Here is a 26,775-nt window from a genome sequence, read left to right on the forward strand (position 1 = left end):
GCAGAGAGGCCCGTGGGTCGGTGAGAAAAGAAAGGAGGCGCTTTTCTTCCTGGTCCAGGCTCTGCAAACCGCCCCCCAACGCGCGGGGCGGGGCGGGGCGGCGTGGGAGCATCCCGCCCTCCTCCTCTTCAGTCCGGGTCCTCGCTCGGCGCGCGAAGGGAGGGGCGCGGGGGCGCGCACGCAGGGTGTCGGGGCGCGCCGGGCTCGCGGGGACGCGCACGGGCTGGTCTCTGCCCTAATGCGGCGGCTGGCGGCGAGAGGCGCTGCAGCGGACGCGGGGGAAGCGGCGGCGCCGGCAGCGCACAGCGCCGACTGCGCCCAGGGCCGGAGCCCTCGCCCTCGCAGGTAGGTGAGCGCGGACACCGGCGAGATGGGGCTGGGGGTAGGACGGGGTTCATGGAAACCCATCCAGCGACACCCCCTTGTTCCCGCCCTCCTCTGTCCGTCTCCGTCCCCTGACCTGTCCCCATCCCCCTCCACCCACATCCCCGACCTCCTCTCCACAACGTTACCTGCCCTGAATCCATCCTATGTCCCTGTCTGGACCTTGCCCCATCCAGCTCCCAACCCCCTGCCCGCCCCAACACCTTTTCTGTCTCATTGGCCGTATCCCCTCCCCCTTCCTGCCCCCTCACTCTTTTCCCCTTTCCTCCTGCGCCTGCCTCCTCTGCGAGCCCTGCCCTTACCTGTTTACCTCCACACCCCACTTTGTATGACCCCATCCCTTCTGTTTTTCCTGCCTGGCACATCGGCCCCTCTCCTTGCCCTCCCTGTTCTGGTCCCCAGCTCTTACCCCCATCACTCCAGGTGCCTGACTCTCCATTAGCTCCTTCACAGTTTCTATCCTTCCCAGGTCCCCTCTGCACACCCTGTCCTAGCCCCTTCCCAGCTGCCTCTTGGTTTCCTCTCCACCATAGTCCGTCTCAGGAACCCCATTTTCTTCCCCTTGGCTCTTAGCTGGCCTGCCGCCCATCACCTTCCCCACCTGCCCTTCCTGGTGCTGTTCGTAGTCACACGGCTTGTGCTGAACCCCCTCACCTGCCACTGGGCCCTCCTTCCCTGCTTGGGAGGCGTAGGGCTCTGAAGGCCCTGTGTACTCGCTGTTGCAGAATACACTTATAACCTTTTTCTGTATGTTTGATCCTATTCATGGCTTGGGGGCAAAGGATGCTGGGTGTTAGCAGGCCTCTCTTATGTTCTTCTTCAGCTGCCCTCTGCCCCTAGTTCAGGTTTGTTTCCTAGATGGGCTGGGGGAGGAGGTATTAAGCATAGGGAAACCAGGATTGGGAAGAGGCAGGGTCCAAACAGATGGCTGAGCATTCTCTTCCTGGTCTTGATCTGAGCCCTGGGATGCAGAGGCCTGGAAGAGGAGCCCCACTAAGGGCTGGAGAATTTGGGATTTTAGAAAGGATTCTTCCTCAGCCTCCAAGTCAGCACTTTGGCATCGGGAGCTGTCATGAGTGGCCCATGGGCTGGGCTGAGAGTGGGCAGAGTGCTGAATCACCTAGACTCTGGTCCCCATGGCAGCCCCTCTCCTGCTCAGAGCCAAGTTCTGCTCCTGATTCCTTCCTTGGCATTTGGCAGTGGTGTGTGTGTGTGTGTGTGTGTGTGTGTGTGTGTGTGTGTGTGTGTGTGTGTGTTGGGCAGATACCCTCTTCCTCAGTTAGGGGAGTGGGTGACAATGCCCCTTTCTTGTCAGTCTGTCTCCCTGGGATGAGGGCTTGGTGTGTTTTATCTACCCTTGGAAATGTGAAGAGCCCTGCTGCGCCCCTGTCAAATCTCCTGCAAGGGCAGACCACAGGGCTTTGAGACCTGGTTGGGCAGGAGTTGAACTGTTTGTGTGGAGCTGGAGACTGGCTGGTTCAGAACCCACCAAAATTGAGACATAAGTAGGGGAAGCCCAGGGAAAATATGTGTGGAGAGTGGGAGCCCCTGGGGACGGGGCCATACCAGCTGTGGGAGCAGGGGGCAGGGAGAAGCAGCAAGGCAGAGACCTATCTCCCCCTGGTTTGGGGGTGATTGGATCTGGTGGAATTGCGTGGCAGGAAGAATTGAAGATGGGGGGTGGGTCTACCGGGCATCTAATACATTCTACCTTTTGTCCTGACAGAGCTGGCACTTCTGAGAGAGTAATTTCTTCCTCTTGTGTTTGGTTTCAGCTGAAGGGGTGTGTGTGTGTGTGTATGTGTGTGTATGTAGAAAGAGAGAGAAAGAGAGAGAGAGAGAGAGACAGAGAATAACACAGATGAGGAGGCTCACTCACACTTAGCCCAGAATTTGTGTTTGCCACCGTGAAACAGCGAATGGCAGCCCAATTTCCATCCTGGGGACCTTAGCTAAAATCCCAAGGCTTAAATTGGAGGTTAAGAGCAGATTGCTGACGGATCCTGTCCCTTCTCCTCAAGTCTCCCTCACTTTAAAATCTGAGTGGACTCCTGATTCAGCTCACGAGCAGCAACTCTGAATGGGACTCAGGCAGTGCCCAGCAAGGGCGGGTGGTGTGCGGCTGGGGCACTGGCTGTCCTCTGCTTTGTCAGCCTTCCGTGCCCTCCCATCATGAGTGGGGGTAGGGAGGGGAGCCTTCCTGGCATCAGTGCTCCCAGGTCTGCCTGCTATTCTTGGTCCAGGGAGGAGGCATCACCTGGAGCCGTTGTCGAGAGCTGATTGGATTAGGGTTCTGACGTTGAAATGCTTGATTGGGGCTCGGGTTAAATGGGGGATTCTGATAACAATGTACGTGTTTCTCAGTTTTGTGCAATGAATCTCACCCCTCATCCCTTGTTTGACATCACAAAGGCTACACAGGGATAAATTGAGGCACTCAGAAAGGGAAGCCAGCTCCCTGCAGAGCTGGAGCGAGAGCTGGCTAGCTCCCTGTGGGCTGACGCAGACCATGCTCACTGGCCGGATCTCTCAGGGGCACACTGAGGAGGTGGCTGATATCTGGGGGTTGGGTTCTGGCTTTGGATATCTGCGGAGGGAGGGAGGTGCAGAGGAGGGCCCTATTTCTGCAGTGACTGAGAGACAGGATTCCAAGGCTCCAATCACTCTGTTGCAATGTGTTCCCTTTTCCTGGTGCCACTCTTCTCCAAGACCATCCAAGAGCTGGGGTGGGAGGATCATCACTCAAAAAAAAAAAAAAGAAATTCTAGAGAGGCAGAGAAGTTCAGTACCCAGTCTGTTTGGCCTCGGGGAAGAAGGAGGAAGGAAATGAGAAGAATTTAAGGCTCGTTACATATTTATTCACTCAGCGACTGCTAATGAAAAGTGCTGCTCTGCTAGGTGCTGGATCGCAGAGATGAAAAGTAAGACAGGGTCTCTCAGAGTTGCCAGTGTCATGGGGAAGAGAGACAAGAAATCAGACAAATAACACAGATAAGCTTGAGTGCAGACATGGGGACAGGGATGTTGAACAGCAGCATCTTTCATTCTCGCGGCATCAGTCCCCCCTCCTCTGCAGCTAGGAGATGCCATCAGAGTGATGGCTCAGGGCTGACCCTGAAGTTGACTGTGAAGAAGGAGGTGAGATGCAAGATGTCACCAGACCTCCGGCTTGAGGGGGAAGAGAGGGTTCTGGTGTAGCTACACCCTGCTGGGTACTGCTTCAGCCTGATGGGAGGAACTCTGGGACAAGAGCGAGGCTGCTTAACTCTCCTATTCCCATTTCCTAAGCACTTGCATTTTAGGGGCAAAGTGTGGTCAGAATATGCTTAGAATGTCAACGTGAGTTAGAGGAAAGAAGCCCAGTTTCTGCCCTCAGGAGCTCCTATCTGGTGGGGAAACAGCAAAGACACGCACAAGTATGTGCTCAGAAACCAGGTGAGGAAACACATTGTGAGTTCTGGTGTGTGTGGAAGGGCCTTGGAGTTCTGGGAGGTTAGAGTCAGGTGGGAGTCGTCAGAGAAGTCCAGGTAGGGGAGAGGAGGTGCGTGGTGATGGGGGATCCTTTAGAAGTTATGCTCTTGAGCACAAGTCACCACAAACACCCAGCTGAACTGGGAAGGAGCCTAAGAACAGAGGCGCCCAGCCTCACCCTCGGAGCAGCCCCCTCCTCCCCACACATCTGATGTAGTTCATTTTTTTAGTGTGTACGGACCCTTGGGATGTATCCCAGGAACTAAGCATGTAAGTCGAGTTGGAGAGACAGAAATGAAAAACAAATTATAATTCAGTACAGGAAATGCTCTAACAGAGGTTAGCTGGGTTCCTGGCATTGTAGGAGCACAGCTTCACGGTCCCGGTGGGCGGCAGGACCTGGGTGGTTGCACCGCACTGTTTGGATGGACTTGCGCTTTGGCTCAAGCAGCCTGATGTCAAACTTTTGAGCATTTACTCCAAACGCCCAGCTGGAGACCAAGCCCAGCTGCAAGGGCAGATGTTACATGCATACGGCCTGGTCCTTGGGGCTGCAGAGGAGGGCTCTGGGAGCGAACGGCTGCGCTGGCTGCTTGAGTAGGCACTTTGACATCTTTGCTGACCTGGTCAGATTGTGCCAGCCAGCTTGAGAACTCTTACACCAGCCTCCTTTCCTTAGGTTTTGAGACAAGTCAGGAAAAATAAAAGTGACATGATACAATAGTCATCATTAGAGAGCGCTTACTATGTGCTAGGCACCTTGCTATGTGCTTTATATGCATCCTCTCATTTAATCTTCATAAGGATTAACCCTACAAAAAAAGTATTGTTAGAATCCTGGTTTTACACACAATGAAACAGACCCAGAGAGGTTGTAATTTAAGATTGTAGAACAGGTAAGTTGCAGAACTAGAATTTAAACCTATATTACTTTGACATCAAATTCCATGCTCCTGTCCTGTAAGCTCACTGCCCCTGGTAGGACTGGAATGCTTTATCCACTTGTGCAAGGCTCTCTAGGGAAATCTGTTAGAAGTTAGCAGGCATTTTTGAGTACCTTCTGAAGAATACAGAAATCTGGTTCCTGCTTTCAAGTAGGGGAAATAAGATGGAGACATGTGAAAACTCTTGGAACGTAACGTAAGATGTTGGACAGTAAAATTCCAAGGGAAGGAGTGATGCCTCAGTGTGGCTGTGGGAGTCAGGGAGGTGACATGGCACCGTAGAAACTTCTCAGCCTTTGACATCTGACAGACCTGCATTCAAATCTTGGTTCTTTCACTTACTGAGGATCCTCAGTTTCCCAGTCTGTAAAATGGGGGTATTAATATGAACCTTGAAGAGCTGTTACAAGGATTAAATAGAATAAGGCAGTGAAGGGCCCCACACCCTCCCAGGCTGGCAGTAAATACTCACCACATGCTAGCTGCTCTACACAGAGGGGTAGGAATGGACCTTAGCCTTGAAGAATTGGTAGAATTTTAAAACGGAAGGGATGATGAGAGTTTTCTAGATGAGGGCACCCACCAGGGGCATAAGCAAAAACTTGAGGGGGTTCAGGCTTTTCAGGGAAGAAGTGACATGCCTCACCCTGCCTGCTCTCCCCAGGTCCCTGCAGTAAATTCTTACATAAAAGTACATCTTCACGCAGAGCGTGAGGGGCTTATGTCTTACTTCTGGCTCCACAGTTAACAGAGATTAAATATGTTTCTCTCTCTGTAAAGCTAGAAGATTGCTGAAAGTCTCTAGTCCCAGAAGCCCATATCTCTGGGATTATGTCATTGATTAATTTCTTGTCTTGCCTTTCCTTTCCCAAAAGCCATGCCATGAAAAAGTTGGGAGTGCCTAGGGCCCGGTGGGTCATCCCCTCCTGGCCCCTGTGGCTCCCCTCCTCCGAGAAGCAGCTGCCTGAGCATCTGCCTTCTCCTTCACCTGCTCCTCCTCACTCTTCCCCTCCCAGGCTGGGCCAGCCCCTCCTGAAAGGCCTCCCTGGCAGCCCCTCTCCCCATCATTATGATGCTAATCGTGCTGTTAATTTTTCTGAGATGCAGAAAGAAAGCTCCAATCTGTTCTAATGAATTTAATTAGAGAGGGGCTTGGAGGGCTTCAGAACCTCTTACCAGGATCACAATAAACAGAGTTAACGAGATAAACAGCTTGGGATCAGTGGCTCAGGGCTAGGAAGGGAGGATTTCTGACTCAGTCCTAGAATGAGGAAGCCCCTGGCCCTGGCGGCGGAGGAAGGCTGTGCGGGCTGTTTTCCACCAGATGGGTTCCCTTTTGAGCTCCTTCTGCCCGCCCCACCCAACTCTGTGTATGCAGTTGCATACTAAGTTCTGCCCTTGGGTGACATGACCCTCTAGAGAAGTCTTATCCTTCTCGTCATCATCACTAAACATTTTTTGGGCACCTGCTGTGTGGGTAAGGAGTACTGCACCATCTTCTAGAGCAAATTGGAGCCTCATGAGACCTTGTCTCTCTCTACCCCAGAGGAGATAAGAGATATATGTTCAAACATAAGAAATATTTGCTAATTCCAGACAGTAAATGCCTGAAGGTTGACAGGAGATTACATAGGACTTCGAAGACCTGGAAAAACCTCTTGCAAGAGGAAGTACTTGAGATGAGTCTTGAGACATCAAGACTTGAAGACCTAAGAATCAGAGCAGCTGGAGGAAGAGCAGATTGAAAGGCAGGGATGCGCAGGGGATGTTTGAGTCAGGACGAATAAACGGCATGGCTCGGGAGGTGGGTGCATGTTGTTTGGTAGTGAGGGGCGTGTCTGGAACAGCGTATTGAGATGTGATCCTAGAGGACCCTGAGTGCTGGAGCCTTCACTCTCCTAAAGCGGGGTCTCACTGCTTTCTTCCTCTGAGCACTTGGGACGATCAGCTTGGGGAAGGGTTCAGGACAGGATGATTCTGCCCTTCATGCTGAGTTCACTTTCTTGGATCCAGCTGAGGCCAATTGGGGTGGGTTGACCAGATACTAAATTTTGTTCTCGGATCTTGTGACTTTCTGGGAAGAGAATGAATGGCTGGCAGAGGAATTCCAAGGACTTTCCCCACTAATGAGAGTTTCCTGCTTCTTTACTGATGCTGGCCAATTTGCTTTGGCAGTGGCTTTTTTTGGGCAAATATTCTGTGGAATCTTCCAGTTCCAGGGTCAGTGAGTTTCATAACTCGTCTCTTTATATGATTAAGAGTTCTCTGAAGGTGTGTGTGTACCTGTGCATGTGCCCTTGTGTGTGCATGCTGCTTATGTTACTGAAATTCTTCCAACTGGATTCTGGTTCTAGTGTGATCACTATTTGTAGTGCAAAAGTTTTTAAACATTTCTGGGCCTTAATTTCTCCATGTGCAAGAGGGAAAGAGTCATCCCTGTATCCTATTGTATATAGATCCGTACTCTGAATTGTATATAAATCCATAAACTGAATGCTTTGAGAATAGAATTTTAAACATGAGGAGGTATTATAACTGTCATTTCTGACAAGAAATACAATATTGAGCTGAAATTTTAAGTCAATTCTCTCTCCCGCTTGGAAATTCTTGACTTGTGAGAGACTAGCCAGAGTTTTATTTGGGGGCACCAGCAAAGACGATGCTGTTTGTTATTTTCCATGACTTATCTGGGCTTGTGCATAATTAGCAGTGGAGTTAGTACATTGCTGTCAGGTGTTGGCTGGCCTATCCATGTGTGTTTGTATGGCAGACATTATTACAATGCCACTGTTATGATACCCATTGTGTGGTATTTTTCCACATGTTGGATGTGACATGTTCTTTATGAAAGAAAATGCCTCTGAAGCCACAGGCAATTTTCCTATGCTGATGAAGCAAGGACAGAAACTGGAGCTCTTTCTGATCATCGTCACAGGCTGAATGGAAATGAAGCCTTTGCGACTCATGTTGGGAGTTAAATCGGAGTTCTCTGGCTGATCCCAGCCCTGAGCTGAGCCTTGGCTTGTTTTTACATAATATTCATTCCATCTGCAGTTAGTCTTTGAAGCCTCTATTTTGTGCATAGCACACTTCTGGGTGGCAACTTGTCTTGAGAGAATCTTCAACTCATAGAATGTTAGAGATGGTTTAGTCCCATATCATTATTTTACTGATTAAGAGGAAATGGAGATAAAGAAGGATGGCATGACTTGCTTATGGCTGCATGGCTAGTTGCAGGCAGGGCTAGTTCTTCCACGTACCAGACCACTAGGAACTTTAAAAACTACATAAGAACCTAGTGACTGTACAAGAGGATATGTAATTAAGTTCCCTAAAGCAAGATTTAGACTAGAAATCCTTTGGGGTGTCAGAGAAGAGAAGATACCAATGTAGACTAAAGTCCTTTGGGGAGATTTTGAAGAGAATCAGGAGCTGGTCTGGGTCTCTAGGGACTGGTAGGATTTGAATGGATAAAGTTAAGCAAAAGACATTTCTGGTGGGGTGAGGGAGCGTAATCAGAGGTTTAGAGGAAGGAAGGTATGCTTGGGCGTTGAATTGGCCAGGCTGGGACAGTGGAAAATGCATCTTGGGGGGCCAGTTGAGACCAGACTCCAGAGACTCTTGACTCTGACTAAGGAGTTGGACTTTGTCCTGGAGTTGGTGGGGAGCATTTGAAGCTCTTTTGCTGAGCTCGCTCTTGCTCTGAAGACAAGATTGTGGTGTTAGGAGAATTGAACGCGAAATCCCTTCATAGGCACCTAATGGTATCTGGGGATAGTTCCTTCTGTTGGAGTGTTTGGGGAAAGGGGGAATCCTGAAACTTTTTCTTGGGCACTGGTAGGGAGCTTGCTGCTGTCCAGGGTCCTGACCTGCCCTCTGAAAGATTTTTCTCCCAGTGATGCCAGGTTAGAAGGTAAAGCCAGAGAATGCTTAGAAGCACCCAAAAGGGATCTGGAAAACAATTCTGGCTAGGACTGGGTAGCATGTGGGCTTTCTGGCAGCGAATCAGTTTGCAGCATCTGACTTCACAGTCCTTGTGATGAAAGCAAAAGTTTGGGTTGGGGGAAACGAGTAATGGCCCTTTTAAGGAGGAGAGAGCATGTGTGTGCACATATGCATGCTAAAATGACCCAGTTTGTAGCCCTGTAAAATCTGCCTTAGAGTCTTTGTATTTACACGAGTATCCCAGTACATTGCTTTTCTCGTTGTGAAAATGTACTCTTTCTATTCAATGTTTCAGAGTACCTAAAACCTCTCCAGCACACATGGAGGGAGCAACAGAATTTCCCAGAAGACCTTACTCTGCTTCAAATGAAACATCTAAATGATCAACAGTAGTGCTGTCCAATAGAGCTTTCTGTGATGATGGACATGTTCTGTATCTGCACTGTCCAACATGGTAGCCACTAGCCACAAGTGGATACTGAGGACTGAAATATGGCTAATGTGGCTGAGAAGTGAACTTTTAATTTAATTTAATTTTAATAGCCATGCGTGGCTAGTGGCTGCTGTATTAAACTGCACAGCTCTAGCATCAGAATCCTTGTCATTTGGCCCTCATACCTAAGCCTCTTTGACTTGGGGTGAAAATGGACTTCTGGATGGGGATGAATTTGACACAGTGCTGGAGAAAAACCCCATGCTGAATGTGAACTGCAAGTCTGCTCCTGGGCTGTGAATTGTGCCCTTTTTACTTGTCCCAGTGAGAACAACCATACATGATGCACTGCGGTTTTCCTTTCAAGGGCAGGGAGAAGGCTCCTTGGATTCTGGCTCTGGTCCCAAGGACCTGATCTGAGACTTTTTGGAGCCTTGAGTGGGCCAGCAACACAATGTGTATGGCCCTGGACAGTTGACTCTGCGCTGAAGTGAGGGACAGATGATTGCTGTTATATCAGCACATCTGACAGTCAGCAGAGTGAAGTTCATGGTCTTGATCTATCTCCCTTTCTGACTCAAGGCATCATTTCATCTTGTTTACCTCGTTTAATGGATGAGGTGTGGGTCAGTGGTAGAGGTACCAGAGTGGGGAAATGTGTTAAAATGCCAATCAATAAACAAGTAACAATAACCTGCCAAAAGACTGGGGCAGAAATTTCCATGTGTTGGCATGTGCCAGTGCACAGAGATCTCTGTAACCTTACCCTAAACACATTTGGTTTTTCTGGGTCTCTGGTCTTAGGCTTGCTATGTAGAAGTCTGGTTTCCTAAACCAGATTGTGTGTGCTTTTTAAAGCCATGCCGTACAGTTTTCTTTCATAGAATCTCAGTGTTCTGATAGTAATCCTTAATAAATGCCTGCTTGTGAGTAGCTCTTTGTTAGCCTGGAGCTGTGGGTCTGACTCCTAGAAAATGTGTGCACATGAATACAAATAATATTTATCAAGCCGCTGCTGGGAAAAAGTCTCTGTACGTGGTACTGTGGGCAGTGACAAAGGAGGAGCCGGGGATAGTTGATCTCAGTCTAATGGGAGAGCAAAGGCAGGCACGTGTGAAAAATCATACACGCACACACACAACCGATAGACAGAAACAAAGACCGAAGTGGTGGCAGGATACAGGGCTGGGGGAGGGGTGCAGGATGCTGGAGGGGCCGTTTTATGTGTGTGTCTCTGTCTGGCCATCTCTCGAGGATTCCCTCCTTCATGAGGCTGCGCTGGTACCAGCCACCTCCATGCCTGCAGTGACAGTGCTGCCTTTATGGTGGGTCAGGCAGCTCGCTGTCTCACGGGGGCTGTGCTGAGGCGCTGCTGTCCTGAGCTTGCCTCTTCTGTGGTGAAGAGCGCTTGGGGGGTGGGGTGGGGGGAGTGGGAGAAAACTGTGAAGGGGGAAGGAACTCCTTTTCCTTCTTGTCACTTAAATGGTGACAGGGTCCGCTCTCAGCTTCCGTCCTTGTCCCAGGAGGGGCTCGTTTGGACTCCGGCAGCTCTTGTACGTGCAGATCTGTGATGCAGGCTCAGGTGCAGATCTGGAGGAGACAGGAAAAGCTGAGCTTAAGGATGTGGCTCTCCACAGTCACCTGAGCCCCCTGCTCTGCTCCCAAGGGGTGTGCACTGCCTGGTGGTGGGCAGGTGGGCTGCATCTCCCGACTGGGGCTGGGGAGGGACTTCTCTGGTTGACTCACAGGGAGGAGTCTGCCCTTTTCCGTCTTCCATGCGTGCATGAGTCACTGGGGATCTTGTGAAAGTGCAGAGGCAGAGTCAGCAGGGCTGGACTGGGCCTGGATTCTGCATTTCTAACCAGCCCCCAGGTAATGCCAGTACTCCCAGTCAGCAAACCACATTCTGATTGGCAAGGCCGTACACGTGTGTTCTCAACCTGGCAACACATTAGCCTCACTGGGCAGAGATTTTTAAAGATGCTGATGCTGGGGCCCACTCTGCACCAAATAAATCACGATCTCTGAACATTGGATTTGGGCACAGGAGTGTTTAAAGGCCCTCCTGGTGATCCTAATGTCCAGCCCAGGCTGAGAACCACTGGCTGTCTGGATGGTTTTTCTCCCCCACAGTACCACATACAGAGACTTATGCCCAGCAGGGGCTTGATAAAAGCTGATCTGCTTTTCACCTGGCTATTCCGTCCTTACCCTAGGAGACTAAGAGCCTCGAGGGCACAGAATGTCTCGTGTCACCAGCCCTGCCCCGCCGCAGTCCTCACTCGGCAGGTGGGCTCACTCTGTCCCTTTGGCCACTGCTCCCAGGGATGTACCATCAGCCATGAGCGACCAAAGAATGTGGCTGGTCTAGAGGAGGCCAGTTCTAACTCCCAGAACCAGCCAAGGTGGGCACCTGGTGCCTAGAACCATGCCCGGCATGTAGTAAACTTTCAAGAAATAGACATTGAATGGATGATTGTTCCAGTGTGAGGTGGCAGAAAGGGCACTGGATTAGGGGTCTGAAGAGCAGACGAATTAGGGATCTAAAAGGACCAGAGCAAGTTAGCTTTAATTTTCTCAGTTGTGAAATGGGGATAACGTGCCTACCAAATAGGACAATTTGAACAGAGTAATGTAGGAGAAAGGGCTCTGTAAGAGCTCGTGTTGTGCAGGTAAATGATTGTGCAGGGATTCATTTTAAAAGCAGCTGGCTAAGCTCTCGGTATTGGTCTTCCAACCCCTGCTCTAACAGACCCTCCCAGATCCCACGGTGCATGCTTCTGTCCACAGAGCAGCAAGGGGCAAGGGAGGAGCTGTCCACTGGACACCTGCTCTGGGTCAGGTGCTATGCTGGATGTTGGCTTTTATCACCTCCTTGATTCGTCACACCTTTGGATTGGGTGTTCTTATCTCCATCACATGGGAACAAATGGGGGCTCAGAATGGTCCTGAAGCAGGATATCTCCAAGTGACAGAGCTGGAACTAGATCTGACTCCAAAGTCTCCCCATCCTGGCTCACTACCAAGCGGGCAGCTCTGGGCTCTGACACGGGCTGACAGCTCCTTGTTTGAGAAGCTTTCTTGTCTGGGAGCCACGTGTGCTGAGAGTGAAGTAAGAACCTGGGCATCACAGAAACTCCAGTCTTCACTTAGGGAATGGGTCTGATGGTACAGGAGTCCTGGCCACCATGGCGCTGGAGAGTCGCTGCTTAGAGTTGTTGTCAGGCCCCAAGGCAGAGGCTGTGACGCCTTCCCTGTAGAAGAGTCACCATCTGTCCCCACCATCCCCTCCCTGCTTGACAGAGCCACTGAACCCAGCTCTCGTCTGTTTTGCTTACCTAAGCTTACCTTTCATTCTGGTACTGAAAGAAAATGGGAACCACAAAGGGAACAATCTCATGAGCCTCCCTTTATCTGCAGGTGGAACATCAGCAGAATATTTTCATTGTCTGGTGCTCACGCTCCCATCCCATGGTGTGTGTAGAGGGGTCTCCTCCAATAGACTTAGGCCCGGGAGGGGGTCCCAGTGTCTGTTATTCTCCCGCCCACCAGCTTCAGCAATGCTGCCCATGTCACAAGGGCACATCCCGCCAGGAGTCAGCCTGGCTAAGCTGCTCAGTAAAAGAGGAGGGAGGATTGGTTTGCATGGTCTGACCCGCTGGAGGGATCCGCCTAGTCCAGGTGCTTGTCTGTCTTTACCTGGAAGACTTCGTTAACTCAGGACCTTATCAGGTATTAGCTGAGACTAACTGAATCCACACTGAGGAAGAGAACTGTACAAGTTCACTGGACCGGGAGCAAGCGTGACCGCGCAGATGCTGCAGGTATCCCGTGGTGGGCTTTGGGTACAAATTTCTGATGCTCCTCACTGAGAAATGACTGGCTCTCTGTTCATATCTGGCCCACATTTGTCCTCTTGCTGCGTTCTAACTTGGCTGATTTTTCTCTTACGTATTCCCTGAAATTCTGTGCTGAGCTTCCTGCATCAGAACCAGTATTGCAACATCCAGAATGCTCTTAAACTTTATGAATTGTTCAAAGTTTATTTTTAAGTACAAACAGTTTATCCGTTGTGTTGCTTCAGTATGTCTCTGCTAAATACCCATTTTATATTTGGGTTTTTCTTCTTCTCTTTCTCTTTAAGAATCTCTAGTGTTGAGTTCTGTTTCCTGTCTCTGGCTCTGCATGGTCAGCTTGCTGCCCCTCTTATGGGAATGAAGACTTCCAGTTAGGCCTGGGCTGAAAATGCATCCCGTCACCCGAAAGCTTGGCCACCCACGACCTGTCTGTGTCATTTAACGTTGTTAAACACCCCATCTGACTGTAGAGGTCGGGGTCTTTGTGCTTCATCTTTTCACTCCCGTGGACTACGGCTACTCCAGGGCAACCTGCCCTGGTAGTTTAGGGATTGGCATGAGTCTGCTGGGCTTCTGGGACTTGGATGGGTTGGCAGGTGGGGCCTCAGGTCTCTGGCTCTATTCCTATAACATTTAGCCGCCTTCACAGCTGCGGGGGCCTCCACTCCGCACTGACAGCTGGGGACTGTGAGATGTGCACGTTAGGGGGAAGCCAAGGTGAAAGGAGATGCAGCACAGGACTGTGAATGCTGTGTGGCTGGGCCCTTCTGGAAGGTTCTGGAAGGCTGATGTGGGGCAGGAGGGAGGCGAGGGTCAGGGCCCCATTCTGCATCAAACTGGGAAAACCCTCTCTGAGCATATCCCCTCTTTCCTTTGTGTTCTTAAACCTTGAAAAATAAAGAGAAGGCTTTGGGATGGCATCCTAAAAGGTTACAGTGGGGCTTCTGAGAGCAAGAATGCTTTGTTCCTCCATGGGCTGGTGACGTCATCTGGGGTCAGCCCAGATGCTGGCATGTTGGGGACAGACCAAAACAAGCCAAGGACTACTCAGTGGTGGCTAAAGATATTCCGCTGGCTTGGACTATTTTTGCTCCAGATCATTCATCTGCCTTCTCCTCTTTCTGCCCTCCCAGGTCTGTTTTCCTCCGTTCCCAGTGTGGGATGCCCAAGGGCATGCATCTGGTCTGGGACGCAGAAGTGTACAAGAGCAAGACTGCCTGGGTTCCAATCTGTCTCTCTAGTCACTAGTTGAGTGATCTTTGGCAAATGACTTAAATCTTCACTAATTTTCGTCTATGAACCAGGGAGTTAAATAGTACCTATCCTGCATGGATTTGTTAAGGTTAGTTTAGATAATGCACATGAATTTCTTTGCTTAAAGCCGAGCAAATAAGAAGTGGCTGACGAAAGTGAGCCGTTGTGACTTCCCTGCCGTCAATTCCTCCTGGTGGCTTCCTGCCCTGCCTTAGTCAAGACACCTAACGGCTTTGGGGAGCAACCAACGATATTTCTGAGCCTCAGATAGGTGCTCATTTGTGTGCTAGGTCCTGTGAGAATTACAGTGGAGAAGAAGAGGCAATCTTTGCCCTCAAAAACCTCGCACTCTAACTGAGCAAGCACACTAGGCATCCATGTGTGGTGAAGACCGCTAACTACACAAGGTGATAAAGAATAAACGCACAGGCATGGTTTGGACCACAGAGCTCTTGGAGTCTGAGAGAGAGTTCATTTTCATCTTGAGCCTGGGAGACTCAAGGAGGAGATTTAGGATGGAGCCTTGAAAGATGGAGCCTTACTCTTTCTGTGCCCCTAACGAGCTCAGTAGGGAGAGTCTCCAAAGGGGAGGGAGGGTAATTCAGAAGAAATGGACAGTCTAGTGCCTTTAAGCCCTGATTTCCTAATTTCATGCCGGCCACATCTATAGAGAAAAAGGATGATGGGCCAAAAGGGATGACTTTTCTGAGGCACAGACACAGTGAGGAAACCAATATAAAGTTAAATCAACAAAACAGAGGTAGAAGTGAGATGCACGTATCAGGCCAGGGTATGAGGGTCCATTTCGCATATGAAGCCACTTTGGTTTCCTTGTTTTGCTTCCTATAATCTACTTGTATCCTTATCATACCCTTGCCACACCAGGTCAATACACTGAGCTAATGTGGTATTTCCACTGTAGACGTGGGAAAACCAAAATGTAGAGAGTTGGGGGACCCGGGGAGGAAGCAGCATCAGTCAGGGCAGAGCCAAGCCGAGTTGCCTCCCTCCTGACCCTTGGCCTGTGGATTCCTCGTCTCGCTCTCTCCTGGTCTTCTCCTGTGACACAGGTCTCAGGTGGTGGCTAGTGTAAGGCCAGCCCTGGATCCCGAGGTGGGGGAGGGAGGGCAGGCCACCACCCAAGGCAAGACCTTTTCCCGTTCAAGCATCTCTGGCCCAGAACACCATGTGATCATCCCTGCACCCTCCCAGCTCTGGCAGGGTTTCAAGTCCTGGTCTCAACAGCCACGGGACTTGGTGGCCAGGCCTGGGAACAGCCCATTGTCTTCTTGCATCACCGCTGGTTGTGTGGCTGCTGGTTAGCTTGCTTGTTCAGTTTTAATTTGTTTTGTGTGGGCTGCTCTGAGCCCTATATTCAGCCACAGCTGGGCAGCTGGCACCTGCTCAACGTTTGGCCCAGTCTAGCCTAGGATTCTCCATGGTACTGATGGAAGACTGCTGGCTGTGTGTGTGCGTGCATGCATGTGTGTGGTGGGGGACAGGAAGGTGTTAAGCCCCATGAAAAGCAGACTTCTTTCTCTACAGGGGGCTCGTTTTTTAGTGGAGATAACTCAGGACTGATGTGTGTCTTTTGGGAGCCCCTGTGGTTTTCTTCTTGCACGGGTGTGTTAATGGACCTTGGTTATCAACCTGGCCACCAGTGGGAGGACAGGAGGTGTGCTGTGGTCATGGGTTCTAGGCATTAGTAGCCCATGACCTCCCCCCATCCCTGGTTATGGTCGTCACAGCAGCAGCAGCAGCAGCAAGAAGAAGAGTGAGGTTATCATAATGACAGCTTCCAGATATTCAGAGCTTACTGTGAGCTAGGGGCTTTTAATAGATGTCTTATTCCACACTCACCCATGATGTATTTCTGGTGGCCTTGCTTTATGGGCAGGGAAAGGGAGGCACAGGAAGATTGATGGGTTTTTTCTCTGAGGTCGCTCAGCTAGTGAGCTGTGCGGTGGGGCCTCAACTCAGATCCTTCTGATTCCAGTTGGACTCATCTGATTGAGCTCTTTTTGGTGGGGGGGATTAGATTTTTTTATTCATTTTTTAAATGGAGGTACTGGGGACTGAACCCAGGACCTCGTGCATGCTAAGCACACACTCTGCCACTGAGCTATACCCTCCCCCTAAGCTCTTAACCTTCATGCTGTCTGAATGCTGAGAAGATCCTTCCCCGCAAGAAAGTCCACTGTAATCCTGACCACCACCCTGTTCCCTCCTGCTGGAGGAAGAAGAGGCAGAGGTCTGACCAGCTGATGGGTTCCTTGGTTATGGGGGAACCTTAGTATCTCGTGGGATTCTTAGACATCTGAGCTTGGGGAGACCCTGGGGTTATGTCAAGTTATGTCAAGCCCCTCACTTTGCATAGGAGGAAGACGAAGCCTGAGGAAGGGACTCACTCAAAGCTGGACAGCAACGTAATGGCAACGCGAGGAGTAGAACCCAGTCTCCCGGCTCATAGCCCTGGTTTGTCTTGCCATCGTCTGTTAACAGAGCAGCTTTGCTGCCCCATGGCCCTGCTGCCACCTCCCCAGATGCTGCTTTTCCTGTGAGCAGGAGGCATGGGGGCAAGGAGTGGTGGTGGGAGTTGTCAGGTTTGTCTCCTTCTGAGGCAGGCAGAAGCTCACAGGATCCCTCCAGAGCCAGAGGAACGCAACTGCATTAGTCTCAGCTGTGATGCTGGCAAGCGCATGAATACAAAGCCAGGTGGAGGCTGGTGTGGGCCTTGGGACTCACTTCTGGCTCTGCCTTTGTCTTCCCATTAACCCACTGGAAACAGTGATCATTTCCCCAAATCACAGAGGGGTACACTGAGACTGAGGGACCCAGAACCCCAGCCAGGGAAGTCTGGGAACTTACCCTGTCCTCGTCCATCCTCTGTCCAGGCACTGACACTGCCTCTTAGCAGGGCTCAGCGGGACCCAGTGGGTTGGATGCAATCCTACAATTCCCTTCGTCATTATTTTTTGTAAATCGTGTTAAAGTAAAACATGCATACAGTAAAGCACACGAATCCATGGTTTATATTTCATAAATGTTAGCTTGCTGATTATAAAGGTAAAAGTTATACAATTTGAAACAAATGAACAAATAAGGAAACCTAGTCACTTAGAAATAACAACTGTTAAGATCTGATGTTTATGTTTTCAGTTGATCTTATTCTGGTTTGAGAGTCATTGCTAGAAGTTGGCTGTTGGGGACAGAGGACAAGGACAGGGTCCTTCTTAGGATATTTCACTGGTGGTCCCAGCTACAGCTTGACTTCTTTTTTTTCCCCTTTTTAAAAAAATTTGAAGTATAGTCAGTTTACAATGTTGCGTCAATTTCTGGTGTGCAACATAATGTTTCAGTCATACATATACATACATATATTCCTTTTTATCTTCTTTTTCAAAATAGGTTACTAACAAGATATTAAATATAGTTCCCTGTGCTACAGCCTGACTTCTGACCTTTACCTGCAGCTTAGAAACATTATCATCCCCACCCCACTGTTAATAAGTCAAATAATCAGCAGTAACACCGTGCAGGCCATTGTTTATTGAATGGCCTGCATTGTTCAAAATACAAAAGTCAGGTTTGACGCTTTGGGAAGAGAGTCCTAGAGCACTTGAGGTCAGGTGTGTCCCCAGGGAGACCAGTTGGCTGGGTAAATGCTGGGTGTTTACACACATCTGAGTTGGAGCCTGCTTCTCAGGCCTCCCTTTGGGGCTCATGAGCAAGGCTTAGAGGGCAGCAGCCACTGAGTGGAAGGATGCGGCCCCATTCTTGGGCTCGTCAGTCTCAACTATTTGTGCCTGAGTCTTCCTACGGAGATCGGCTTCCACTGGGCATTGAGTCATTTTACATGAAGTGTTCAGAAGGGTACATGGTGCTGCCCGAGCTCTGCCAGTGTTTGCTGATCCCACCGTTGTCATGCGCACCATCTCACTCTCCAGGCTGAAGCAGAAACTGTCAGAGCTGCAAGGGACCAAACACGGGCTGCTCTGTGACTCTCAGACTTAAGCCTCATCAGGGCTTCTTAGAACACAGGTTGCTGGGCCCCACCCCCACAGTTTCTGAGTCAGGAGTTCTGGGATGGGGCCCAAGAACGTGCATTTCTGACAAGTTCACAAGTGCTGCTCCTGCTGCTGGTTTAAGGGCTGCACTTGGACAACCACTAATCCAACTCTTTCATTTTTGCAACGGTGGGCCTGCTATGGTCTGAGAGTCTGTGTCCCTCCAGAATTTCGTATGTTGAAAACCTAATGCTCGAAGTGATGGTGTTAGGAGATAGGGGCTCTGGGAGGTGATTAGGTCGCGAGGGTGGTGCCCTCATGGATGGGATTAGTGCCCTTATAACAGAGACCCTAGAAAGCTTAGCTCATCCCTTACACTGTGTGAGGACACAGAGAGAAGGCAGCTGCCTGCAACCTGGAAGGGGGTCCTCACTAGAACTTGACCACACTGGCAGCTGCCAGAGCTGTGAGAAGTCTGTTGTTTTTAAGCCACCCCATCCGTGGTGTTTGGTTGTGGCAGCCTGAAGGGTCTAAGACCACACCATGTCCTGGTCCATTTGTCCTCCGGGAAGTGCAGCAGCTGGGGGGTGAGGGACTGCTCTCTTAACGAGACAGAAGCTGTCCCAGCTCTGTGGAAAGGGGACAGGAGCAGACGCAGCATGACTCAGGGCTGAGGGATAGGGGCAGGAGTGCAAATCCTGGCCACCCTCCCCCCCACAATTTCAATTGTTCATCCAAGAACCACTTATCAAGTGTCTCCTGTGGGGAAAGGGCCACTCCTGGTGCTGCGTGGGGGGACCAGGCCAACAGGACAGTCTGTCAGTCTGTGTTGCCGCAGCATGTCCCCCTCTCCTCCTGTCTGCTCCGTTGACAGGGCCTCACCCTCCAATGGACTTTGGAGTCACCCTGTCACTGCTGGGTGCACAGGGAGAGGAGAGGGCTCTGAGTTGGGAGGCCAGATGCCAAGCCTCCTTCTGCTCTGACTCATCAGGGGACCTCAGCTCAGTCATCCTCTCTAGGCTTCAGCTTCTTCATCAGAAAATTCCGTGCAGCAGTAGGTGGGGTGATGGTTGCACAAGACTCCTTCCGTAGCCTGATTCGAAACCTCTGGGGGCTCTCGGATGGCTGATGTCGTCTGACTTCTTGTCCGTTGTTACTCAGTTAAGATCCTTACTCCATGCTTCCCTCCTTAATATGAAACAGATTGGGGCTCTCCTGGTGCGTGGGGTGTGAGGACTTTGAGAGCAGGTGCCGTGTTCCCTGCTGGACCCTGCCGACTGCAGGGCTGGTTTTGCCCTGAGAGTTTCACTTTGCTTTTCTTAGTCATCTATTGTTTCGTTTATCCACAATGGACTGTGAGTGGAGACAGGACACATATGGAACTTCACAGAGCTAATGAGGCGCACAGTAATAATCCTACAAATGTGCCTGAAGATGTTGCTCACCAGATTGTATTCATTTAACCAGAATTTTTATATAGCACATCAAGATGTTTCTAGTACTCAAAAAAAAGTGATAATTATCCCTAAAGTGGATTTTCATTCACTGGAAATAAACACTATTTACACCTATAACAGAGAAGTGCATGCAGATTAGTCTGAACGTTTCTCTCTTGCAGAGACAAAATTTCAAATTTACAAAGCACGCAAGATAAGAATTTCCAACTTTATGATGTGAGAGCAGCTTTTGACTATACCTTAACATTCGATTAAATTGCTACACTATAATTTGATCCCCAGGCCTGACATGATATAATATGCCATCTAAAAATGTGTTAACAAGTAATGCTTTTTCTTATCTAGTTAACCTGAGCTAAATTGGACAGGATATGCCACTTGCTAAATTGGGAAGGAGGAGAGTTGAATTTATGCAGGTAATAATCATTATTAAAGTTGGTGTTAAAACTACTCTTTATAAAAATTTTAATGATAACCTGATCTAAAATGGCATATTTTTAAACTGAAAAATATGCAAAAATAACCAAATCATTTTAGCACTTTCTTGGTGTGATTACAAGATAGCAAGATGGGAAGCGTTAACAAGAACAACCTCTAAGATTTCCTCTGGCTCTGACGCACTGGGATTCTAGGATGGCATGGGGTCTGAAAACCACCATGAAAACCGGAGAAGGTAGTAGTTTGACGGGGGTGGGTGGTGGACGCAGTGTGCCCCCTTCCCCGCAGATTGTTGTTGGAAATGGGATTAGACACGTTCTTTGAGAGTCCAGATGTCAGAACTACAGAAAACATCATTCTGTCGAACTAACCCAAGAGCTTTCTAACCATTAGACTCATTGGATCCTAGAATTGGAAGGGGCCTTAGACATCATCTGATCCTACTAGAGCTGCCCCAAATAACTGAACTGAGAAGCCTTGCGTGGTGTGAGCGCTGTGTCTCAGGGAGCGTTTAAGCAGAGGTCAGTTGCCCCCATGCCTGGGATGTTGGCCTGCCCCTCTGGCCTCCATGGCTAGAGCCTGCCCGTGGGGCTCAGAAATGAGTGTGGCCAGATGGACACTACTCTCGCCCCTTCTCTCCCATCAGCTGAAAGTTGCGTTTGGCAAAGATCACTCTGGGGATGGATGAGTTTGGGGCCATGTCCTGGGACTCCTGGGAGCTTTGCTGTGACACCATAGGGGCTTCCCGCGGCCTCGTAGGCGTGCCTCGACTGGGTGAGCAGGCCAGAGTGTCTTCAGTGGCATCAGAGTTTTAGCCACATGTCTGAAAGAGGCACTAATGACCTAGACTAGAGGAAAGGCCCTTGGACTTGGGACGCATCTGAGGCCCCACCTAGCCTAAAGCATCTTCTGTATGTGATGATGTGACAGTGTCAGTACACGCTGTCTCCGTGCCGCTTCCTCCCAGCCTGGCTTGCTGCTTTTCTGACCACTGAAACAGACGGGAAGCAATGTCGTGGAAAGCCCAAACCCTGGATAATCTACAATCCACGTTTGGTTTCCAAATGACCTACTGCATAGCATTTTTACACAGATTATCTTTCCTAATTTTTCTTTTGTTGAGGCTGAAAACAAATGCTTTTATATACTTCAAGTCCATATTAGAAGGGAGGTCCCCACTACATTTGCTGCAGATAATTGATTGCTTTTAGTTCCCCATAATCACATTAGCTTATATTCTTTTATGTTAATCCTCTTCAGCTTTGGTCATTTCCTCTGTGTGTGTGTCCCTCATATCCCCCACTTAGACTTGACTGGCTTCTCTGAGCCCCAGCCTAGAGCCTTCTTTCTGCATCTCTTTATAGTCAAGGCTCAGTAACCGGCTCTCATTACTTTGGGGTGCAGTTAGGATGAAGCCAGTTGAAGCACAGGGTTTATAACCCTGAGCTGGTCCTTTAGGCTCTGTTTCTGTCTGGGGGAGGCGTTTGCTGCATGTGTGTGTGTCCTGAACACAGCTGTTCATACAGCGCACACTCCTGATGAGGTGTCAAACCCATGCCAGCCGCTCCGTATCTCACTGACATGCTGAGAGAAGACTGATGCTCTTGGCTTGCCCGCTCGGAGAGTGAGAAGGGAATCCTCATGGTGAAGGTGCGAATGAGTTTCTCAGCTGGGTTCTCAGGACACCCTCTTTCTGCCTGTGGCTGTCACCATCAGGATCCTCTAGGCACACCTGGCTCTCCGTTGGTGGCCGGAAGAGGGATGGGGAGGGGCTGGAGAGGGGTGGGCCAGAGGAAAGCGGATTGGCTTCTTCTCTGCTCTTCTTGGTATGGAGGTGGGGGGGGCCGAGGCTCCAAGCAAGCTTCCTGGGTTTCTCTCAAACCCCGACCTGACCTGACCGTAGTGGAATCTGGCTACTAGATTGTTTGCTTACTGCCGCTAGGCTGCCTGCTTCTCACTCCAGTCTGCAGCCTTTCTGTCTGACCTGTGCATAGATGCTCACTGAGAGCCTCAGTTCTCGCCACTCCTCTCTCTCTTGTTCACCCAGTCCTTGGGCAGTGGGCTCATCCAGGGGGCCTGTGAGCCAGGGGTTGCGTGTAGGTAGCCTCATCTTCTCCCGTTTTCCCCACGGGGCCCCTTCATTTTGTGCCTGCTTGGTGAGTGCCTGTCCTGGGGGAAGGGGCCAGCTCAGCACCTGGGAGCCTGGCCTGAGACAGCAGAGCCTGGTTGGCTTGCCTCCCCCCACCCTCCCGACCTGGGAAATCCTCTAAGCTGACCTAATTACCTGCCACAAGGAACAGCGTATTGATTCCTGGCAGATGTTGCAGTTTGAGGAGGGAGTGGATCCTTGGACAGGTGGGTGTGTGCCACTCTGGGATTAACCTTTTGTTTGCTGTCTCCCTGGGACAAGTGTCTCCTTTCACTTTGCCATCCCTGTGGGCGTGAACCCTTTCAGAGCTCTTCCAGCCTGTCTGTCCTCCCTGGTCATCCATCCGTCTCTGGTACCCAGGAATCACAGGCCCAGCTCAGCACAGACCTGCCTCACCTGGGACGTTTCTGCTCCTCTGTCTTGGCGGGGAGCATCGTCAGGAGATGGTGTTTTCAGCCAGAAGCCCCAGTCTTTCCTCCTTCAGGGTCCCCTTCCACCCCTGTCCACATAGGAGCTGTTCAGTCCCCTGGGGAGTCCTTGGTGGGAAGCAGTTTTCCACTGAACCTTCTCCAGGCTTCACTGTGCTGACAGCTGCTCTTCCAGACCCCCCAGCTTGGGGGACGCTGGAACCCTGGGGGGTGTTGTGCAGGGCAGTTCACCTTGCTCATCAAGCAGCTATGGAGTGTGTGCTTTATGTTAAGTTTATGGAGCATGGTCTCATACAATTCAGCGTGCAGGGTTCTTTACCTGCAGGGCCTCCCTTGAGCTTCCATATAGTGGTTCAAGAACTCTGATTGGGAGCCTGGATGAGTACCCTTGGGACTCAGGCTCAGTCCTTGAGGGAGGCATGGAGCCAGGATCAGCTCTCAGCCCACCTGACTCCAGCCACAGGCTTTCGCCACCACCACAGAGGCAGCATTAGTGCTTGGCAGATAGACCGTATGTTTGCGACTTAGTCCCTTTCTCAAGCTTATAATCTCAATATGGGAAGAAGATTTACACGTGGAGAAAAGGACTCAAGAATGCCATTCCAGGGGGAAGGTATAGCTCAGTGGTAGAGCACATGTTTAGCATGTAGGAGGTCCTGGGTTCAATTCCCAGTACCTCTATTAAAACACAAAAATTAAAAAACAAAACAAAACAAAACAAAGAACACCATTCCGTTAACTTTAACTGGCACCTGGTTAACAGCAGTGGAGTTAGGAGGGAGAAGTCCATTGGTGACTAGGGTCGCTGGGGAAGGCATTGTGCAAAAGTCAGGCTTTGAGGTAGATGTTAAAAGATCAGTAACGTTCTGATGCATGGAGAAAAAGAGAGAAGATGATACATAAGGAGGCAGAGGGAAAAGGCAGAGTGAGGAGACCTCTAACTGCACAGTGAGATGTGTGTAGGGAGCAGGGGGTACTGAGCGATCACTGATCGTGTGCATGTGTGTGCATTCTGGATGTAAATGTCTGTCAAACATACATAAAGGTAGAGAGACTAGACCTCCCATATACCTAGGGCTTAACTTTAAGAAGTTATTTATTAAGATGCAATTTGCATGACATAACATCTGTATGGATTTGCCTGTTCTGGACATTTCATCTTAAAGAAAGCATTTAATATGTAGCCTTTTGTGTCTAGCTTCTTTCACTTAGTTTTCACTAATCCACATTGTAGCATCTATCAGGACTTCCCTCCTTTTTATTGGCTGAATAATATTCCATCATATGTATACACCGTAATTTGTTTATCCATTCATCTGTTGATGGACTTTTGGGTTGTTTCCACCTTTTGGCCACCGTGAATAGTGCTGCTGTGAAAATGTGTGTATGTGTACTTGTTTGAGTACTTGCTTTCAATTTTTTGAGTGTATGCCTATGAGTGGAATTGTGGGGTCATATGGTAATTCTGTGTTTAACCTGTGGAGGAACCACCAAACCAGTTTTCCCAGTGGCTGCACCATTTTACATTCCCACAGTGATGCACCAGGTTTCCAGTTTCTCCACATCCTCCCCCAGAGCTTGTCCTTTGACTTGAAGATCACCCCTCACAGTTTTACGCACTGGACTCAGTACAGCAGGGGCTGTCTCCGTCTCACAATGGGGCCCTAAGGCCACCCACCTTGTGCCAGGGGCCTTGGATGCTTCTGTCTGTTATCATTCTATGTTGCACACTGGTTCTGCCTTCAGGGCAGCCTTGTGTTCACTTAGGTTAGGAAACTGGGCCCTGGGAAGTGGGATGACTCTTCTGTGGTCGTCCTAAGCGAGAAACCCAGGACGGCTGCAGTCTCCCACATGGCCTGGCCCTGCCTTCCCGGCACCAGGTCTGCTGGCTGGTTTCTGGGCTGGGCTGTCCTGTCTCTCACGTACCTCTGTCTCCCAGCTTCAGGCCCCTGGAAGCCCCTTGTGTGAACACATGGGATCTCAGAGTTCTCTGGCTCTGCTCCTGAGATGACATTTTCATTCTGTGTGGCACCAGTATGACGGCAGGCTTTAAGGAAGTCCTATTTGGTTGGTGTATTTCTCGGGCTGCCGTAACAAAGTGCCACGGACTGAGTGGCTTAAACAACAGAAATTTATTTCCTCATAGTTCTGAAGCCTAGAGTTTCAAGGTCAAGGTATCGGCAGGGTTGGCTTCTTCGGTGGCCTCTCTCCTTTGTTTGCAGATGGTCCTCTTCTCCCTGTGTCCTCTGTGCGTTTCCCTCTGTACCTGCTCTTCTATAAGGACCTTCTATAAGGTGCCTCTGTCCGATCATATTGGATTCAGACCCACCCTAATGACCTCATTTTACCTTAATTTTCTCTTTAAAAGGCCAAAATGCAGTCCCATTCTGAGGTACGGGAGGTTCAGACTTTAACACATGAGTTCGGGGGACACAGCTCAGCCTGTAACAGGTGGGTAGGGCAGCAAGGGTGCATGATGGTGAGGGAGGCAGGGAGGCTGGGAGGGAGGGAGGGTTAGGGGGCCGTTGTGATTTTTCTGGGCTCCCGTTTGGTTTCGGAGTGACTCTCTTTCAGGCAAATATGGAACAGGTGGAGGAGGGGAGATTAGTAGTGGCAGCGAAGAGGGCGCTGGGGGCTTTGGGGAGGCGGGAAAGCAGTGTCTGAGATCAATAATTTATTCCCGGATCCCACGCAGGAGGGCGTCGTCATGGCAACAGGCCGGCTCTGAGTGGCTGGCCTGCCGGTTGCCTCTCAGGGCTGCCTCTCCTCACTCTCCCCTTGCCCTCCCTCCCTCCCGCTCTTTTTTCTCAGCGTCTCAGGAGCCTTCTTGTGAGGTGGAGCCCGGCTGCGTTCAGTGCGGGACTCTGGGCTCACAGCAGCTCCTTCCCCACCCTGAGTGCCCCTGGGTCGATGACTAGGGCCACAACCTGGCTCCTTTTTCCTGGAAAGACCCCCCAGAGGTCATCTCACTGGCTTTTCACGTGCCGGTCCTCTCGCCTTAGTGCAGGTGCTCCGCCTGCTCCTTTTTCTCTCAGCCTGCTTCACACCGTCTCCCGACACCTTCTAACAAGTGAGAAGGATCAACCTCCAGCCACGCCCACTGCGCTTGGTGCCTCCGTCCCTGGAGAGATCCCTTCAAGCAGGGCAGCTGGGCGCTGCGTCCCCCTGCCGTAGCCCCCAGGGGAGTCGTCCTTGCTCTGCCCATCACTGGCTGCCGAGGCCGGTCCGTCGTTCCTTCCTCCTGGCCTGAGTGCACGGGAAGATGCCAGGAGCATGCGGCTGACCAGAAAGTCTGTCCTCCCCACCGTACTGTAGGCTCCAGGGTGCCCAGTAAATACTGGCGCTCTGTCGTGCAAGAAGTGAAAGCAAGGTCTGAAAAAGGCCTCAGGTAACGACTGAGTCAGAAGCAGGCCTTGCGTGCGTGGGTCTCTTTCCACGTCTTTTCCTGGAAGCTGGGTCTCTGGTCCAACAGCTGCACTGAGCCTCAGCGATTAAGACCATTGAATTTTTAAAGTTATTTTTTCATATGTGTTCCCATTCACTACTCCCCTGATTCACTGGCTGTCACAGCTAATAAGGGATCTGGGTTGGTAATAACCATTTAAGACTTAATGTTATTAGTCTTGTAATTGCTGCTAAGGGTCTTGTCTGGTCTCTGAATTTGCAAATCCTTGCTCACAAAGATTAGGAAAACATACCCCTAAGCTGGAGGCTGCCAGCGGGGCTGGGTGGTTGGAGAGCACCCTCAGCTGCCTGGCTGGTGTGTGAGTTTCCTGCTAAAGCCTGGAGCTGGGCAGGCAGATAGGCCCGGGGAGCATCTGTGAGTCCCTTGGGGACTTGGGGAAAGAAGGGAGGGGGTGCCTTGGCGAGCTGATGACCTGGGTTGCCCTCATGCAAGCAGCTGCTGGTGGGGAGGAGAGTCTTCCCTCCAGGGGAAGGAAGGCTCCTTCCCTGCCCCCTCCCCAGCCCACAGGCTCACAGGCTCACAGGCTCACAGGCTCACAGGCT

At 50.5% G+C, this 26,775-nt stretch overlaps 1 protein-coding gene across 14 annotated transcripts in view; it reads left to right on the forward strand.

Annotated features, from left to right (window-relative positions):
- The first annotated feature begins 219 nt into the window (after positions 1-219).
- NFASC (neurofascin) overlaps positions 220-26,775 on the forward strand; it is a 173,821-nt gene continuing 147,265 nt past the window's right edge. For all 14 annotated transcript variants that reach the window (XM_032466996.1, XM_032467004.1, XM_032466998.1 and 11 more), the window contains exon 1: positions 220-345. The gene's annotated coding sequence lies outside the window, so the exon portion shown is untranslated. The remainder of the gene's footprint in view (positions 346-26,775) is intronic.

This window comes from Camelus ferus, chromosome 23 (assembly GCF_009834535.1).
Source record: "Camelus ferus isolate YT-003-E chromosome 23, BCGSAC_Cfer_1.0, whole genome shotgun sequence".
Lineage (NCBI taxonomy): Eukaryota > Metazoa > Chordata > Mammalia > Artiodactyla > Camelidae > Camelus > Camelus ferus.